Source organism: Saccopteryx leptura, chromosome 6 (assembly GCF_036850995.1).
Source record: "Saccopteryx leptura isolate mSacLep1 chromosome 6, mSacLep1_pri_phased_curated, whole genome shotgun sequence".
Lineage (NCBI taxonomy): Eukaryota > Metazoa > Chordata > Mammalia > Chiroptera > Emballonuridae > Saccopteryx > Saccopteryx leptura.
This window is the reverse complement of record NC_089508.1, coordinates 170,477,980-170,496,182: the sequence shown is the minus strand read 5'-3', so window position 1 is coordinate 170,496,182 and position 18,203 is coordinate 170,477,980. Positions and strand designations below refer to the sequence as shown.

At 44.2% G+C, this 18,203-nt stretch overlaps 1 protein-coding gene across 6 annotated transcripts in view; it reads left to right on the top strand.

The window, feature by feature from the left end:
- Positions 1-5,059: 5,059 nt before the first annotated feature.
- The window catches only part of HTR4 (5-hydroxytryptamine receptor 4), a 149,486-nt gene continuing 136,342 nt past the window's right edge, over positions 5,060-18,203 (top strand). For 4 of the 6 annotated variants that reach the window (XM_066343495.1, XM_066343493.1, XM_066343494.1 and 1 more), the window contains exon 1: positions 5,060-5,343. The gene's annotated coding sequence lies outside the window, so the exon portion shown is untranslated. Of the gene's footprint in view, positions 5,344-5,448; positions 5,577-5,697; positions 5,818-18,203 lie in introns of those variants that run through there. The other 2 variants (XM_066343491.1, XM_066343492.1) reach the window with 2 other exon arrangements.

Genomic DNA, 18,203 nt, shown 5'->3' with positions numbered 1-18,203 from the left:
TCCAGGATGTGGAGAAAATAAGAACAAACCTGGCCATCTATGGGAGATTTCACTCTTACAAACAACAACCAATTACAAAGACTTCTCCATTTACAACCTCACATACAGGAGGTTTTGTTAGAAGTTGTTTTCTGCAACAGAACGATCGTCTATAAGATAAACTGAGGATTTCTGTGACCGACCCAACTGCCCGTGGATACCACCATGTCTTGTTCTTGGGCTTTGTTTATTCTGTGGAATTTGTTAATTACGGGAAAGGTATTCACAGTTCGGTTTCTGTTCCTGTGCAGCTGCATTCAAATCTTCCTTCTAACTCTTTAAATTTTCAGTAGCTCTTAAGTGGCTGGAAGGTATGCAGGCTTCAAGGTTTGTGAGTCTGAGAGAGGCATTGATTCATATTAGCAATTGGATTTGGAATTTAATTTCCATCTCTTTTGTTCCTTCCTCTTTGTTTCACACCCACACCCACACACACACACACACACACACACACACACACACACACTGCTCCATTCTATAGCTAAAACACCCAAAGTAAAATAAGCTTAAAACATGCTCTGAGACTTTTATGATAATCCCACTGCATGCTGTTGGTAAGGTGTTTCAGCTGCTATGCAGTAAGTACATAACAGGACATCTGTACTAGTCAAGAAGGGTGCGAACAACCAAGAAGAAAAAAAAAACAGTATTTGTTTCTGCAGTCTAGAAGAAATTAGCAATAGAATACCCTAGCATGTATCAAGTTCATATATGAAATAATGGGATCAAAGACTTCTTAATCTCCTCGGAGTGGTGTTTCTGGTCTGCTAGAGCTGAAGTTTCAGTTCTCCGCTGAGCTGTTGGTACTGGGACGTCCTGCCCTGAACATTCTGCCTTCTCCTTCAGGGATTGGGGAAGACACCACAGGGACCCGTCCCCTCACCTGCAGGCCTCTCAGTCTCTCTCTCCCATCACCTTCCAACTGTCTCCCATCACCTTCCAACTGGGCGGGGCAGCCAAGGGCAACTCCTAACAGCCACTGCACTGTGTAACCACGGGGGCAACAGCTGCCTGATGCCTCAGTTCCCCTGGTCTCCTCAAAGACAGGGAGCCAAACAGCCTGGCACATCACAGGAGCTCACAGTGCTTATTTATTGTTTTCAGGCTGCCAGCTTCCATTTGAACTTCCTAACAACACCCCAAATTTTCTGGGTAGTCTTGGGTAGTCAGATCCTTTCTCTCCTACTCTGATTCAGAATGGGGAAAGGAAGAGACACATGCTAACCTTGGTCAGTCTGGTGTGTTTTTCAGAGACTGTGAACTTGGGTGAATGACCCAAGGAGGGAGGACAGATGGAGGCTATTCACTGTGTCCAGAGGGATGGCCCACTGTCCCTGATAGACTGTTTCTGAGAATTAGTTGCTGTACTCCCAACTTTTTGTTTCTCTGGAGTTCTTCTGGTACTGACTTCTCCAATCCCAGTTGTTCTGTGAGCCCCTATATTGTTCCAATAATTTTTCTTTTGCTTGTTGCTAGGGTCCTTTTCTCTTGCTTGCTATGAAAGGCATTAATTGAAATGGTACAATAACTCTTCCTAGAATGAATAAATTAATGGAATAAAAATAGGTCCAGATAGTACCTCCAGCCTTTTGTGACCTTTCCCTTTTATTTTTTGTCATAATCAGAGAAGTGAATCTCACCTGTAGATGGGTTTTCTTGGTACTTAGAACTTGGAAACATCAAAATGTTCTGCAATTCTCTTTTTGGAGACAAAATTATTTTTTAAAATAATAATTGAACAATTTTTAAACTTATGCTTATTGTATGATAGTAAATACAGTTAACCATAAAAAGAATATAAAATATTCATAAACATCTTTCTGTATAAGAAATAACAATTGCCAAAATTATGTTTAGTACCTGAATGGAATAATATATTTTGCTAATTTCCTATTGTTACACATTTGGACTATTTCCAATTATTCACTCTTATAAAAGACTCTGCAGTGAACATCTTCTGAAGTAAATTTTTGTGTACATAGGCTCATTAGCCCTAGGATATATTTTAAGAAGTAGAATTGTTGGACCAAAGAGTTTGCATGTTTATAAAAACTTACTTACAAAAGTATCCCTTTGTAAAGAAAACTGATTTAAAAAAAGAATAGCTTCTTTATTGTGGGACTTTTCTTCTGCAAAAGCAAAACAAAAACAAACAAAATAGAAAAATCTATGTTTCAAGATATACCATCAAAGCATACCATTTAAAACCATAGTGCATTAACTTAGTGTTTCAAGTAATCAGCCCTATTAAATAGAGGTGGATGATACAAGAAGACCTTATTAATAGCCCTGTCTGCTCAACCCAACCAGATACTGCGCATGCTCTCCTCATCCATTCATTCACAAAACAATTACTGAGTCCCGACTGTGTGCCTGGCATGGCTCAAGGGATTGGAACATAGAAAGAAAGAGAAGTAAAGATGTGGTCTCCACCTTGGAGGCACTCACCATCTTGGGCCATGCAGACACGTAAAGAATGCTCAGACACCAAGTGTGGTGGCAACTGCGATAGTAGAGAGATGAACACAGCATTGTGGGAGCAGAGGCCCAGAGGCAGTTTCCACCTGTGCACAGAGAGCCCTCTCTTCTCTTTGGTTCCCTTCTCTCCATTAGAAAGCACCATTGGAAATAAGATCTACCTTGAAAAAGACAAAGTTCTGGGAAATCAAAGAAGGGAGAGATCAGGAAGAGCGCCGTGGAACCCAGGAGCATTCAGGAGAAGGAGGACTGGCAACATCTGGAGGGCATGCTGGGAAGGACATTGTGAGCACTGGCACAGATATGAGAAGAAAAGAAGGTGTTCCATGAGCAGATTGCTTGAAAATGCCACAGTTGGGTATAGCAAGGGCTACCGTGGATTGCCCTTAATAACAAGATAAGACACTCGTGTGTACCTCCACGAGTAAAAGAGAGGCATTGTATTAGCTATGCTGCTGCAACAAATCACTTAGTGACTTAGAAACACAGATTTATTATCATGCGTCTTTCTGGATCAGGAGTCTGCCATAAGTCTCACTGCACTAAAAGTGTCACAGGGCTGCCTTCCTTTCTGGAGACTTTAGCAGAGAATCTGTCTCCTTGCCTCCCCCAGCCTAGAGGCCGTCTGCCTGCCTTGGCTCAGGGCCCCTTCCCTCAACTTCAGGGCCAGCAATGGCTGTTCTAGTCCTTCTCACACTGAGTCACTCTGGTGCCTCTCTCTTCAACTTCTAAGGACGTTTTTAAGGGCCACCTGTGTAATCCAGGATACTCTCTCACTTTAAGGTCTTTAATTTAATCATACTTACAAAGTCCCTTTGTCGATGAGGGAATGTATTCATAGGTTCTTGGAATTAGGACATTGTTCTCTTTGGAGAGGTGTTTTCTGTCTTCATGGCAATAGGGTTCTGGAGCAAGAGTGACACCACCGGGGACCTGCTTGAGGAAGAACATGCTGTCATCAAGAAGGAGGAAGGACTGGAAGGTAGAGACCGGTTAGAACATCTTTTTGCTGATTCTAGAAAAGATACAATTCAGTCTGGTGGGAAGAGGGAGGAAAGGACAGATGCCAGTGGTACAGCAGGGACAGACTCCCTGGGAACCGGAAAACAGTTCAGTAAAGAGTGGGGAGATGGGAAACAGAGGTAGAGCTGTCAAAGATGATTATGAGGATAATAGTATCATGTTGTCAGATGTATTTGGTGTAGGGAAGTGTCATAGTGATCCATTCAAGCTTAGGCTTTAATACCCTAGTAGATAAATAACCAATGTTTCCCCTTTTAAATTCTGAATGGGGGCCTGACCTGTGGTGGTGCAGTGGATAAAAGCATCAACCTGGAATCCTGAGGTCGCTGGTTCAAAACCCTGGGCTTGCCCAGTCAAGGCACATATGGGAGTTGAAGCTTCCTGCTCCTCCCCTCCTTCTCTCTCTCTCTCTCTCTCTCTCTCTCTCTTTCCCCCCTAAAATGAATAAATAAATAAAAATAATTAAAAAAAATTCTGAATGGGGGATATAAGAGTAATAAATATTTAGGACATATACACTCCAGGGAGAGAAGTAACTGTTGGGAATCGGAATGGCTGAGAGCAAGTGGCACTGAAACAGAGAGACAAAAGGCAAAGATGGCAAAGAAGAGATGACAAGATGGGGACAGACTGTAATGGGAAGAGAAAGAAAACTTAGGAGTAAGATGTGGAAGACATATAGACTATGAGGAGGACAGACACACAAAAGAAATGGGAAATGAGAGGCAGGGACGTCACAGAGCGCGAAGCTGGGAAGGGCCCGCTCGGAGTTTCTGGCATGGACAATCTACATTTCCAGTTCACGTGGGTTGTACTCACAACTGGAAGTCAATAACTTTTAAGATTGTCTTGGAAGATTTAGATGCTTTTGGAGGTCAGCTGCCGTCCCAGTGTCTGTGTTTTGTCATGTTTCCACGCAGACTCGGTGGTCTTGAGGGGCTAAATTATCTGCCTAATAGTCCACTTGGCCCTCTCACCTGTCTCCCCAAGGGAAAATTTTCTTTCCCTTCAAGGTCAACATGCCTTAACTCTTGACCTGTTTTGTCCCTGCAATCTGAGGCCTTTATTACAGAATGTTTTGCATTCTGTCACAGTTACTCACAAGCACCAGAGCAGTAGCTTTGGAAGTCTCAACACAACCGCCAGTTTAAAATCCCCATTTTACAGATGGGAACACTGAGGCTTGGCTCTGGTCTAATCACATGCTGCAGGTCACAAGTGGACAGAGCTGGGGGAAATGCTAACTCTAGATGGGAGAAGCAAATAGTAAACTAACAAATACTGGCAGGATCGTTTTGAAGACTTCAGGGTAATGAAACATGGCCTCTGGAGCACTTGGGAGCTTTGTATCTAAGGGACAACGAAGTTCACTTACCCTGAACCCTGCTCCCAAACTGACCCTGCCCTGGCACTCAGAGGCATAAGGAAGTAAGCTGTACAGGGCTAGGGCTTCCCCTGGCACAAGCACCGCAAGGGCTTTCAGCTTTCCTATTTATCTTATAGTAGAGGAAATGGGCACTCAGAGAGGTTAACCAACTTGTCCAAGGTCACCAAGGAGCCGGCAGTGAGCCCAGGGCAGCGCTAGCTCCGGGAAGGAGCAGGCTGGCTAGCCCCGGGAGTGAGGTTCCTCTGCGCCCAGTCCCCTCTGCGCCGGGTGGCCGGGTGGCCGGGTGGCCGGGGCCACGCCCCCGCGGTCCCCCGCGCCCTGTGGGGGCGACGACGGAGACCGCGCGGGCTGGGGGCTGCTGAGCCCGCGGCCCGGCTCGTCCGGTCAGGGAGCAGGACGATGCGCGGCGCGCCCAGGTGAGCCGAGGCGGGGGTCACGCTGCCCGCCCGCAGCCCGGGGCCGCGCCTGGAGCCCGGCGGCCGCTCTGCGCGGGGGCTGGAGCCGGCACCCGAGGGGGCGGCGGGGAGGGCGCAGGCGGCGGCACGGAGCGCGGCGGCAGCGGCGGCGGCGGCGGCAGAAGCTCGGCTCCGCGGCTGGGGTGGCCGCTCCAGTCTGCCAGGGCGCCTCGCTCCGTCGCCTCCGGCAGCGGGTAGGTGCGGCCGGCGCCCGGGGGTCAGGAGCCCGGGGGCCCGCGTGCCGGCGGGGCTGCGGCGGGGGGCGGGGCGGCACGACCGGCGACGGGCGCGGGGGTCTGGACTCCAGCGCCCGGGCTCTGCCGCAGGGATGGGTGCGCGGCGGCTCAGGGTGCAGGTGGGCTGGCTGCTCGTGTGGGACCCGTCTCCCGCGTGGGACCCCTGCAGGGCTCGGGGCTCGCGCCCTGGACTGTGTGCGTAAGTACTTGTGAAACTGCTTGTGTGTTCACTGACTATGACTATGGGAGGTTGTGTGTGGTGAATGAGAGAGAGAGAGAGGGAGAGAGAGAGAGAGAGAGAGGACACAGGGTGTGCATCCACACCGTGGTGTAACCGTATACGTGTGGACTGTATAGGTGGTCCTGGGTGTGTGATGAGAGCCTGCTCTGACGGCGTGTGTGTATGACACGCTATGCATGTCGTGGCTGCTGACCGCCCGTGTGTGTAAGTGACAGTGTGTGGGCACACGCCGTGCTGCATGAAGCCGCTCCGATCCCTGCCGCACGAGCAGCGTCCTGCGGTTGTCTTTCACAGAATCCCAGTCCCAGTTTAAGACGCATTTCCCCTCAGCTTGCTGCCCAGTGTGGCACTGTGCTCTTGGCTGCCTTTGGAGTCACGGGCACCGGCTGCTCTTCCTCTGGAGTTCAATGTTAAGAAAAAAACGTTGGCTTTGGTTTTCCGTGTAGTCCATTAAAATGAACCCCCCCAAAATGTTTCTTAGGGTACAGATTTGGCATGAACCAAAGGGCGCTGAGGCAGGGTTGCCCTCCCTGTCTCGATAGTGCTGCGATGACTCCCCTTACAGCTGTGGGTGACTCTGGGGTGGATGTTTGCCTGGTCCCCCGTGTGGAACTTGAGCATCAGCGATGAGGCAGAAGTTGCTGCGTGCTGCTGGCGAGCGCGAGTGTTGAAGGAAAAGGACACCAGTGATGGATGTGGTGTCCTAGAATCCAGGAAAAGTCAGGACGGTCACGAGATGCGTGGAGTTCCCAGGAGCAGCTGCCCCTAGGAAGGGAGGAGGCGTGGGGGGAAATTAGTAAAAAGCAGAGAGTTTGCAGCATCCTCAAGCCACCTTTTAATCTTATCTTTAATTTTTCCCATGCACCCTCACCCTAAATTAATTCTCTCTTGTGTTTGCATCATTTCCCCCCACGGGAAACATCTTTATTATAATTATTATTTTACAGCTGAGCAGGTCATCATTTAACTGGAACGCGTCAGAGCTAGCAGGAGCTTCCGGGGAGCCCAGGGCCCAGAGGATAGTGGTGCTTTTGGTATCTCTGAGCTATCTGGATTTTACTCCTGAAACTGGTCCCTCTAGGGGCCACAACTGCCTCATAGCCAACAAATTGTTTTTTCTTCCACTTGAGTTCCCCTTATCTTCTTTCCCAAAGAACAGCACCCGAGACCTAACATAAGTGACCTGCTCCAAGCCATCTTCTGATCTTCTCATCTGTTATTGAACCACCAGCACCCTCTGTATAACCGCACTGGGAAGTGGTCACCTTTTTATTTCTCTTCGTTCTTCATTGGTAGTGATCACAGTTTATTTGGTAGGTTTTATTCTACCCCCACCCGGTATCCCCCTCCCCTCTCTTTTAGAATTCCTGCTGCCACTGCCTTATCAGGTGAAACCTATATCGAGGGATTTCCGGAAATCGGAACAAATATAGACTGTGATCACTGAAAAAAAAAAAAAGCAATGCAAATACACAAAGAGGAGATTCTTGATATTATGTGTCTGGCAAAGAAGTTAAATAAATATTTGGGAAGAACATGGACTTTCTGATGGTCGTAGATTATGTGACCTTGATCAAGTCTCTTGGCCTTTTGAAATTTCATTTTCTTCACTTGTAAAATATGATGGAAGATTTAAATTAAAACCAAGTTGCTGGATCATTTCTAAGGCTTCTTCTAACTTTAGAATTCTACAATTATTATCGATGTTCTTTGTTTTAGCAAGAAACATTTCTCCTAAAGCCTTTGGGTTACCTCTAATGTGTAACCATCTTTTTTCAATAATTCAGTGTCTTTAGGGAAAGGAAATAGGCAAAAGGGAGAGGGTCAAATTGCCCCATTGACTTCAGTTTGTGGTTGAGAGCTGACTGCATGTATCAAGCCTTTGAATGGAGGGAATCTTTGAAGTCACCTCTCCTCCCCTCGCATCAGAGTCTTCCATGCCTTTTTGAAAATTGATAAAATGTGTCAAGTCTTATTATGATAATGTCACCTAATGTTACAATTCAGGGTTTCTCAAACCTCTGTATTCTTGAGGTGTGGGGCTAGATAAAATTTTTTGTTGTGCAAGACTGTCCTGTTGCATCTCTGGCATCCATTAGAGTCTATCAGCAAGCACCAGTTGTGACAACCACAGATGTCTCCAGACATCACCAAATGCCCCTTTGGGGGACAAATTTCCCCAGCCTCAACTCCTGTTAAAAACCACTGTTGTAATTCAAGCACAAATCTTGTGGCCTTGTATAGCAATACCTTACAACAAAGTATTTTAATGAACAGAAGTGTTGTGCTGCTGTTTTTCTCCTGCCTTCCAGCCACAGTTAAGCCATCTTAACACAGCTAAGATGTTGGCCACCCGCCCCCATCTACCGTCATGCCTCCTGGTTTCTCACTACCTTGTTGCTATCCTAGAAACTTCCAAGATGCTGCTGAAGGCTGAGGAGCATTTCATAGACGATATGATAATGCTCCTAAAAGTTCACATTAATCCAGCCCTTCGTAGGTGCCAGGCATGGTTCTCAACGCTTTCCATGGATGATCTCATTTAATCTTCATGAAGAATCCTGCGAGAGATGCTTTGATTCTCCCCATTTTAGAGACGGGGTAACTCAGACTTACAGAGGTGGAATCACGTGCTCTTGTTCTCTTAGCTGGGATGTGGCAGAGCTGTGGTTGGTTGATGTGTCGTCTGATTCCAGAGTCCATATTCTGAACCCTCACATGGAACTGCCTTCCATGAATGGGATCTTGATTTCAGGGTGGAAATAATCTCAAACATCATCTAGGCTAGAACCACGCCTGAGTCTAGAAAAGCTAGAGACTGTGAGGTTGGCAGTTGTGTTCAGTTGAAGCAGTGGTAGACAACCTGGTCCCTACCACCCACTAGGGGGCGTTCCAGCTTTCATGGTGGGCGGTAGCAGAGCAACAAAAGTATAAATAAAAAGATAGATTTAACTATAGTAAGTTGTTTTATAAAGATTTACTCTGCCAAACCTAGCGAAAATCCGACATAAAGTACTTGGTAAGTCATTATTATTATATGCTTTAACTTGCTGTAACTCTGCTTTATAAATTTTATTATTTAAAAGTAGCTCCAAGGCATATGTGGGATGAGAGCCATGGTGACAGTGTGGGGGAGATTAGAGGAAAGGGGCCCAGGGAAGGGAAGGATGGTGAAAAGGAGCGAACAGTGAATGAGATGGTTCTTTTTCTGTTAAGTCCTCACCATCCTCTAAACTTTAGATATTCTTCTGTAACTGAACTTACAGTTGCCATATTGTCATCAGCTCCCTCCCTCCATATTCTTCTTGGCCTGCCCTGTCATTGTATTATGCGTACTGTTTTTATACTACAGAGGCCGGAGGAAGTAGTACCTCTTTGGCTAGAGGGAGATATAAGTGCCACGTAAATGGTTGTCAAGTAGGCTTATTGATAGGGTAAGAATGGCTACCGTACCAATGGTTATTAAGCTTGAAAAAATCCAAAGCAAGCCCTAAGAAGGTTGACGATTGCCTGTAAGACCCGGTATCAACAAACCCACAGGTCTGGTGCGTGCCAGTGGGTGTAGTTAGTTGAGCCTTGGTTTTTCAAGCTTCAGTTTGGTTGACAGTGCTTCTCAAACTTTGGTGAGCATCAGAATGATTGATAGGCTCTGTTAACACGGACACTCCTGGTCGGCACCTCCCAAGTTTCTGCTTCAGCGCTTCTATTGTAGGTTAGGGTCTGAGGACTTGCATTCTTAATTTATTGATTTTAGAGCGAGAGGAAGGGAGAGAGCGAGTGAGAGACAGGAACACTAATCTATTTTTGTGTGTGCACTGATTGAGGGTCGAACCGGCAACCTGTGTGCTTCGGGATGATGCTCTAACCAACTGAGCTATCAGGCCAGGGCCTATTTCTAACAGGTCCCCAGGTGATGCTGATGCTGCTGGTCCAAGAGCAAACTTCATGAACCATGTGGTTAAGACTTAAATAAGTAAAGCTCACAACCCACCCACCTGAGATTATTTTTAAAGAAAAAGAGATCTTATGTTTTAAGATAATTGAACATTTGGATTTATGAGAAGCAATGGATAGAGCAAGATTTAAAGAACAATAGATGCTCAGGATTAGTTGACATCTCTAAGGAAGCATTTAAGCTTTGCCTCTCATTTTGAATTTCATAAAAACCTTTGCTTTTTCTACTTGGGATGAGTTCTGATCTTAGATTTTTTTGTGCACTCTACCTCGACCCACTACCGCTGCCAACTCAATTTGAGGGATAAAAATCACTCATTACTCACAGAATAATCCGAATAAAAAGTCCTTTAATATCTTGTCCACTGCCATATAAATTCTGACTAGCCCCTTACCTTAAGAACGGTGTTGTTGCCCTGGCTGGTTGGCTCAGTGGTAGAGCGTTGGCCTGGTGTGCGGGAGTCCCGGGTTCGATTCCTGGCCAGGGCACACAGGAGAAGCGCCCATCTGCTTCTCTACCTCTCCCCCTCTCCTTCCTCTCTGTCTCTCTTCTCCTCCCACAGCCGAGGCTCCATTGGAGCAAAGATGGCCCAGGTGCTGGGGATGGCTCCATGGCCTCGCCTCAGGCGCTAGAATGGCTCTGGTCACAACAGAGCAATGCCCCAGATGGGCAGAGCATCACCCCCTGGTGGGCATGCTGGGTGGATCCCGGTCAGGCGCATGCAGAAGTCTGTCTGACTGCCTCCCCGTTTCCAACTTCAGAAAAATGCAAAGAAGAAGAGAAAAAAAAAGAACGATGTTATCTGTCCACACAGCTTTTGTTTACTATGTAGCTGCTTTGTATTTCTTTCCCTTTCAAAACAATATTAGCACCGTGAAGAAACTCAAGTCAGGCATTTATGTGTAATTGATTACATTTTTAAAATCTCAATCAGAAAAAGTTTCTTTTAAAACCAAGTTTAAAACTCAGTCCACCCGTCTCCCCTTTCTACTCTTCCTCCTTCTTCTTCTTTTAAAAATTTTAATAGACTTTATTTTTTATATCAAGAAAATTTAGGTTCACAGCAAAATTTATCAGAGTACAGAGTGCCTATATACTTCCTGTCCCAACCATGCAAAGCCCCCCTTACTACCAACAACCTGTGATGAGTGGTGCAGTTATTACAAGTGAAAAACCTACATTGACATATTAACATCACCCAAAGTCCATAGGATTCACTCTTGTGAATCTTGTCCGATAGCCTATGTGTTTTGACAAATGGATAGTGACATGTACCATCATTACATATCATACAGAATAGTTTCACTGCCCTAAAAATCCTCTGAAATAGTTCTCCATCTATTTATCAGTCCTTCTTTTCTAACCCGTGGAAATCATTGATCTTTTTACTGTCTCCATGGTTTTGCCTTTTCCAGGAGTTGTATAGTTAGTATCCTGTAGTTAATAGCCCTTTCAGACCAGCTTTTTTCAATTAGTAATATGCATCTAAGTGTCCTCCATGTCTCTTCATGGATTACTAGCCCATTTATTTTAATGTGGAATAATATTCTATTGTCTGAATGTTCTACAGTTTACCCACTCACCCACTGAAGGACATCTTGGTTGCTTCCAAGTTTTGGCAAGCGATGCCCACCCTCCAGATCACCTGACCTACATCATCAGAACTGCCTGACATCTGATACGGTCCTGGATCCATCCTAGGGCTAAGAATGCAGAACTCATTATTCTCAAGATTGTACTTTTTACTCTAAGCGCTCTTAACTTTTCTTTCTTCTTTAGAACACTGAGTTTTTGCCTAGTTGTGTTTCTGGTTTGGAAACCCTAAGACCCTTGCATAAATTTGTCATGTATTTCTAGCCAAAGTCCCCAAACTGCTTTTGAGTTGACTCAACAGCAGCTATAAACACCCATGTAGATAGAGATTTTTGTGTGGACATTATTTTCCATTTGTTTGAGTGAATACCGAGGAGCACCATTGTTGTATCCTGTGGCAAGAGTGTGTTTAGTTTTATAAGAAAGTGCCACATTCCCTTTCAAAGTGCTTGCAAAACTTTGCATTCCCACCAGCAATGAATGAGAGGTTTTTTTTATCACTCCACATCCCCTATAGCATTTGATGTTATCAGTGTTCTGGGTTTGTACCATTTTAATAGGCTTGCAATGGCATCTCATTATTATCACGTTATTGCTGGGTTTTTATGTTTTCACTCAGTCTGAAAATACTCTTTTAAAAATTTTTCATTGTAGCAAAATACACATAACAAAATTTACCCTCTTAACCATTTTTAAGTATACAGTTTAGTTGTGTTAAACACATTCACATTGTGGTACAGCCAATATCCGGAACTTCTGCATCTTGCTTAACTGAAGTTCTATATTCATGAAATGACTCCTATTAATTTCTCATTCTCCAAAGCCCCTGATCACTGTCATTTTATTGTCTATTTCTATAAATTTGACTACTATATTATAGATTCCTCATATAAATGGAATCATACAATAATTTTTTGTTTTGAAGGGAATCAGATTCTGTCATCCCAAAAAAATGCCCCTCTGGGGTATTGATTATTTTAGCCTGATTGATATTTTAGCCAACATAAACTTAATCTCTTTACCTTTTTCACCCATTTTCCTTCAATCCCTCCTCATCAGACAACTGTTAAGATGTCTTCTGCATCCATGGGTCTGTTTCTGTTCTGCTTGTTTGTTTGTTTATTTTTGCATTCAATCATTGAGCCCTCCCCTTGAGTGTGTCACATGTGGAGGTGGTTGGGTGGTGCTTAGACATGGTCTGAAGCTGCCCACCAGGTGTGCCCACCCTGGGGCCTTCTGGGAAGTGCAGGCCAATGTCAGCTGCCACCTGTGTTCTGCCCAGGGCCACCCAGCATGAACTACAAATGGCTGCTACTTGTGCTTGGCTTGGAAGTGCCCAGGAGAGGCCAAACTATGAATCAAGGCCAGCTGTTGCTAGTGCTGGGCCTAGGACCACTTAGTGAGAGGTATGGGGCATGCTGAGGTCAGATGCTGCTTGCATAAGAGATTTTAGGAAAGTTCCCTTCCTTCTGCTTGAATATCAGCATCTGTTTCTTTCTGCATGGCCACACAGAGGTTTAAATGTTTGTTGAATATTTGCTACATGCTGTGGAGTGTATACACCTGGTCTTCTTTGATTTTTATATCAATTCCTGAGAGAAGAGGTGTTTTTCTCCTTTATAGGTGAGGAAACCAAGGCCTGGGAACTTTAAGAAAATTCTTGTATTAGTTAAAAAGCTAATTGTATTAGTAAATATATATTTTCGATTACCCATAATAAATGTCAATACTGACTTGTTTAAGCAAAAATTGGAGTTTATTGAAGATAATAGGGCTTGTTTTATATGGATTCAATGAACTAGACCCCCGGAAGGACGGAAACCAGGTCATCTCCAAAGAAGAATTTAGCTCCAAGATTTGGCAAGCTTTTCCCCATTTCTCTGCCATGAATGTGACACATTTCCAAGAGTGTGTCTCTCAGTTCAAATTCTCAAGAGAAAATCTGATTGGGCCAGTCATTTATGGTGAAAAGGTTGTGGCAGAAATGTAACTGACATGGGCTCACTATTGTAGTTGTAGATATTCTCAGCACAGGTGGCTCAGTGGACATTGGAATGAATGTCTCTTGTTGTCACACAACTAGTGTGGCAGAGACAGGATTTGATTTCAGATTTGACTCCAAACCTAGTGCTTTTCTCCTAAGGTGCAACTGATAAAAAAAAAAACAACACATAAATTTGCACGTAGTAAAGATAACCTGCCTTTCTTTTCAAGATCCGCCCACAGTAAGCAACCCTTGCATAGGAGCCCGCTGCTTCTGTTTGAGCCTGTCTCTGGGTGTCTGATGTGTCTGTGGCTGCCTCCTGGCTCCTCTCTGTCCATCTGGTTTCTGTGTCACGGAGCCTGGCTTCTCATTCTACTTGTGTGTGTCCTGTCTCGTGCTCACCCAGCAAACTCTGACTCACAGACTCTCAGAGCCGAAGGGATCTATTATCTTGTCCCATTGTGTGTCTGCAGTAAATAACCATTGGAGATGTGTGCCAGGCACTTCCCGTGAGCATTGCTGGGAGCTCTAGATCTCATCCAGCTCTGCTAACAAACCTGTTGTGACCTTTTCTTTTTTTTTCTCCGGTTTATTTTTCCCAATATTTTATTGTTAAAAATGTTTCATAAAAACATTTGAAAGAATTGTATAGTGAACACACACTTACTCACCATGTAAGTTCTACAATAAACATTTTACTAACTTTTATTTATCATATTTTTGTCTATCTCCTTCTCTCTTCACTTATCAATCTATTTTTAGATGATTTCAAAGTAAGTTTTTGATTCTTTTTTTAAATGGATTTATTTTAGAGAGAGAGGAAAGGAGAAAGAGAGAGACAGAAACATCAGTTTGTTGTTCCACTTATGTTGTCATTGGTTGATTCTTGTATGTGCCCCGACCCAGGATTGAACCTGCAACTTTGGCATATCAGGACAACGCTCTAACCAACTGAGCTATTTGGCCAGGGAAGTTGTTGATTCCAATTTTTTTATTTTTTATAATTGAGAAACTGAGACCAAGACAAATTGATTTGACTTGTCCGAGATTACCTCCTCATGAGAGAGTGATGGAGCTAGGATTTGACATCGGCAGTCTGACTCCCAAAATCACTTTTTTTTTCTTTGCCACCAAGCAGCATTGACTCTGGAAGGAAAGAGAGAAAGGCTCTCTCAATCTGTGAGTGGCCGGGCAGCACCAGGTCATCTGAGCCTCAAGCACCTGAAATTCCCATTACCTTGCCCCATGATAATAGTCTACTTTCTAAGTAGTTGTATTTCCCTTGCTCTTCAAAGATCTGCAGAATTTGGTACTTTGCAGACTACTCCAAATCTCTGGAAAAACCTGACTTTTAACAGATGATTTTTCAAAGCTAATATACTCTTTCTTCTACTCCATCATTTAAAAATAATTTGTGAAAATGACCGGCTGGGAAATTGCCATTTTAGATAATTTTTTTATAAGTTCACGGGACTTTCACATCTGTCATCTTATTTGAACTTCACGAACAGTAGCAGATGTGCAAGACAGGTGGGCTGGATATCTTAACCACACCGAACAGCTGGAGGGCTAGGGCTTAGAGAAGCAAATGAGGAACCCAGGGTCACATGATCCTAAGATCATGTAAAAAAATAAACAAATAAACAAGCAAAAAACCAGTATCCTCTTTCAAGTTTCAGTAGACATTCTGTAGGTTTGGAGGAACTACAGAAATATCTAATTAATAAAATTGCACCGGAAAAGTTGAGACAGGGGACCATTGAGATCAGGATCCTTTATGAGATCACTTCATTGTTAAAAGTCTGGGCTTTGAAGCCACTTCTTGGCATAGCCTTAGACTATAGGCATGGCCTATACCTTGGTTTCTTCATTTTGAGGTGGGGACAACTGCAGTACTTCTTCGTAGTGTGATGCGAAGATGACACGAGATACCACGTGAAAAGTTTGGAACTTAGCATGTGTCCAACAAATATCAGTTGTAGAAGTGTGTCATTACTCCTCACCCCTTTCCTCCCCAGGATTCTTTTCTTGCATCTTAAATAGGCCACTCTAAAATCTTTGGGTCTGTTTTTATCTTGTTCCTGATGGGTGTGTTTGGGAACTATCAGGAGACTGTGGGCAGCGGCCTTTTGATGTCAACATCTCATTAGTTCAGTAAAGATGCAGTCTGCTCAGGCATTTCCATCTAAACTGTAAATAATCCAGGTCCGGTGAGATTGCGCTCGGATGCTTAATTGGATATGATAATCAGCCCATGATATCTGAAGTAGAGAGCTCTATATAAACTGGTTTCTAATCCAGGAGGCTCAGAAGAAATAGAAAAGTGAGGACAGGAGAGATAAAACATTTGCAGAGACTGTTCCCCCGGCACGCACAGCAAAGACGGTAATCCAGGTCTTCCGGCTGATGGAGCATTTAACCGGACGTGGAGAAACTATTAAAGAGGATTTCACAAGGATGTGTCTACTTGGGGGGATTGCCTTCCATCCCTGCGGTGTTTCCCAAACTGCGCTCCACAAATCATTTCTACCACTATCACTGGGACATTTACTTGTTAAAAGGCAGATTGCTGGACCTACTGACCCCGCGGGGCTTTGAGTGAGGCACCCCAATCCGCAGTTTTGCAGGTGATTTTTAGGTATGCCAATGTTTGAGACCTGCTGTCTGTAGCAGAGTTCTGTGAGGTTTAAATGACAAACTTTGCAGACAATTTAGTTGGAATACAAATTTTGGTTAGAACTGCCCCCAATTCCAGGCCTGTGAAATTGACACAACCCTTTGGGCATTCTCAGGCTCAGCTTGCAGGGGCCTATTCTACAGAGAAGAGGAATCATTTCTGTAACCACATCCCTAAACAGGGGACATCAGCCCCCAGGTGCCTAGCTGCCTTTGGGGAGAAGCAGAGCAGCAAACATCTAGCCGCCAATGTCAGCGGCACTCCAAGTAAGAGGCCATCTTGTCTTGTCATAGTAGCTAGCCAATATTGTAAATTCACTTTCATTGATTTTTTTTTTTTGCAACAACCTTGTGAGGTTAGTATCACGCTTATCCTGTTATGCAGATGAGATCACTGAGGCCAGCAAAAGTAAGTAACTTGTCCAAAGGCATCCTGGTAATTGATAGAACAGGGACTGATTCCAAGGCTGTGCTTTGAATCAAAGGGTGGCAAACTTTCTGACTGGATGCCTGATATTCTGTGGCTTGTGAGTTAAGTTTTTACATATTTTCATTGTTGAAAAAAAAAAGATCAAAAAGAGAATAATATTTTGTGACACATGAAAATTATGCGAAATTCAAATCCGTTGTCCATGAGTACGTTTTATTAGAAAATGGTCATGCTCATTCATTTGCATATTGTCCGTGGCTGTTTGCTCATGGCAACAGCAGATTGGAGTAGCTGCAGTAGTGTCCCTATGCTCCGAAAAGCCTAAAATATTTCCTATCTGGCCTTTTGCAGGAAACGATCTCAACCTCTGCTTTAAACCACCATGCCAGTGTTTCCCAAACTTCAATCATCTGAGCACTTCCTTTGTGATCCTTGTCATGCCGTCTTGTGCCATCGAGAGCGTTTATCTACACAGCACTTTTCTTTGTATTAATTAGTTTTCCTTCTACAAGTTTTATTTTACAAAGACACAGTAATGGAAGTGGAAACCAGTACCTATTATAAGAAATAGAAGCTAACTGTACAAACAGATGCAGCACACACAACGCAATGTCTCAGATTTTAGCTAAATAGTTGGAGCAGATACTGTCCCTGCTTCTCCCATTTTCCCATAGATCCCCGCGTCATTTCTGTGTATAACATTCTGGCTTCTGATGCTGAACCTGCACCCATTTTGGAGCACTGCCCTCAGCTTGCTGGAATCGACTTTGCCCACAAACGCAATTAGCTAGAGGTGACTGGGAATCTGTGTTCTGCTGTGGACAGCCCGTAACCCATAAACGATGGCTGTGGGAATAGCAATACCCTAGCTTCCTCCCCAGTTGTCCAGGATAATTCTGAAGCATATGTTTTACATGGTTTCTCAGAGCTTTCCTGTGGGATTACACTTGGGTGGCTTTAATAATAACACATCCTTTATTGGCTGCCTTTCATTCCCTTCCTTGCATCGTTATTTTTTTTTTTGCCAGATAAACTGTGAGCATTTATGTAATCCTCACCCCAAGATCTGCTTCTTGGGGAGACCTCAGTTAGACAGTAGTGTTTCTCACAAAAGATTGTGGGCGTGAGCCCTGTTCTTTATTAGCAAAGAGAGATTAGCAGATATCAGGAAGGATTAAAAGATAAACTAACACCTATGCGAGTCCTTTTCTTCATTGTAAATAACTGTGATTAAAATAGAAAGTGAGAAGAGAACACATTTTCACCATAAGAACCAATTGCACTTACTGCTCCATCCACCTGCTGCCTAATAGCATCTCCTTTCTCCAGACAGGAGAACTACCCTTGGGAAACTGACATTTTACCTTCAAGAGTGATCCCCAGACCTGCCGCATCAGCAATACTTGGGAACTTGTTAAAATGCACATTCACATCTCTAAGCCCACTGAATTTGAAACATGGGGTGGGACCCCACCCTTGTGTTTTAACAAGCCTGGGAGGGATTCTTCTGTTTGCTTAAACTTGAGAACCTCTGCTCTCCAATGAATAGCCTCTTATTTAGTTTTACTTTCATTGCATTCCTGGATTTCATCAGAACTCGGAATCCTCTAAGACTTGCTTCCTGCCCTCAAACGTGACTGACCGATAGTTTCCAGGCTTCTGTTTGAGCCTCCCACTGAGGTGGACCTTGTTGCTTGCCAAGTCAC